Source organism: Propithecus coquereli, unplaced genomic scaffold (genome assembly GCF_000956105.1).
Source record: "Propithecus coquereli isolate 6110/MARCELLA unplaced genomic scaffold, Pcoq_1.0 Scaffold4, whole genome shotgun sequence".
Classification (NCBI taxonomy): Eukaryota; Metazoa; Chordata; class Mammalia; order Primates; family Indriidae; genus Propithecus; species Propithecus coquereli.
The window spans coordinates 11,387,564-11,389,527 of record NW_012149729.1 but is presented as its reverse complement, the minus strand read 5'-3'; positions in this window follow the sequence as shown (position 1 = coordinate 11,389,527).

Below are 1,964 nucleotides of genomic sequence, written 5' to 3'. Positions count from 1 at the left end.
GCTATCCTAAAAGGATTTAGAGTAATAGACTTCCGTTTTATTCATTTATTAATTCTTCAACAAATATTTTTTGAACAACATACATGATAAAACCTTGTGCTGTGTACAGTAGCATCTGGATATTCTACTGTTCATTTTTTCGGAACACTTAGTTATGAGATAAGAAATAAAAATAAACTCTACCTATTTAAATCCATGCTTAAGTTATCTAAAAGAATGGAAACATTCAAATGATTATAGATTTCCAATCATCAATGAATCTAAACTAATGAATTAGATGAAAAAAGTGATTTTTAGAGTAAAACAGGAGCATAATTTTTTTAATTCACTGTTACAATGGAGATGTTTATCTTTTTTCACATGGTGGTATATTTTCATACCGAGGGACAATTCAGTGGTGGTACACCCAAGGGAAAAGAGATGTCCTCTTGCCTTCAGCAACACCAGTTTCTCTTGTGTCTTCATTTTTCTTTCATCCATAACTTTTGTCTTTCCTTCTCGTTCTCTTTCTGTCTCGTTTCTTTTGCCATCCTCTTGTCACTCTACTCAGATAATATTTCATCTCTTCTCACTCTACACATTCCCCCATGGTGCTCTTGTCTCTTTCCATAGATTTGGCAAACAGCACACACACTAGTGATTTTTCTATGTTTTCCCTGATCAGCTTTCTCTGCTAAACTCCAGACTGGAATACATATTTGTTTACGGAATAAGCCATCTATATACTTGATAGACAACTCAGAATCAACAGGTCCCAAACTGAAATTTTCATCTCCCAACCCAACCTCCTTACTCTTCTCAATGACTGACTCATATACTCACCAGAACCAGAAACCTGGAATTCCTCAGACTTTTCACTTCTTCTTACCTCTTATATGAATAAGTTCTGTCATATTTATCTTTTAAATGTCTCCTACATCTAATCCCTTCTTTTTACCACATTTAAACCCTTAGCTTTTCAGGTAACATTTTCTTTCCTGGGTTGGCCATCTATCTGCCCCTGCAACCTCATCATTGTTCTCTGTTTGGAACCTAAACTTGTGGTTGACTGAAATACTCACAGTTTCACTCCTTTTTATCCCTCCTGCCTCTTAACACTGCTGTTCCTTTTGCCTATCCACTGCCTTGAATTTTTGCCGGGTGAGTTTGTGTTTTTCTTCAGGGTTTAGTACATCTGGGAAGCTTTTCGCTGATATCAGCAGATGGAGCTGGCCATGGTACAAATTAATACCTTGACACAGTGAGTATCTGGGCTGTAGTTTTGTTATGAAGAAAGTGAACAAATAATGCATTTACATCACTGCTTTTATAACAGTAATAAATGAATAAAGTTCTTAAAAACATTCCTGGGATATATTAAATAATAAACTTTCAATGTCAGACATTATTATTATATTATTACTGCTACTATTAGTGGTACTATTACTATTACTATTAAACTGCCCTCAGTATGCCAGGTTCTGAACTAGGTGCTAGAAATATATGATAGATAAATGTGTTACTTGTATTTCTGTCCTTCTTATAGACACTAAGATCTTAGAGATTAACAAAGGCATTCTACTTAACTTTGAATATCAAATGGCTGGCATAATCCCTGGTACAGACTAGGATCCTCAATGAATTAGGAAAGGATTGGTGGCATGTCAAATTCCCTTATCCCGATTATTTTTATCATCATGTTAGGATGTCAGTCACCAGAAGGTTAAATTCTCTAATTGAAATATATGGAAGAAGTGGGAAAAAACCTATATTTTGCTATGAGATGGAATGCACAGTGTAGGATTAATATACAACCTTTGCTATATTATATATGTATTCAATTGGAGATTATAGTATAACAAGGTCTTGCTATCATACTATAATTACAGCATCAATATTCAATATTACAGATGAATATCTCTCTGATATTCTTGTTTTTTCTAGTCCTGACAGTAATGCATTCACTTAAGTGTAGTACGTTAAAC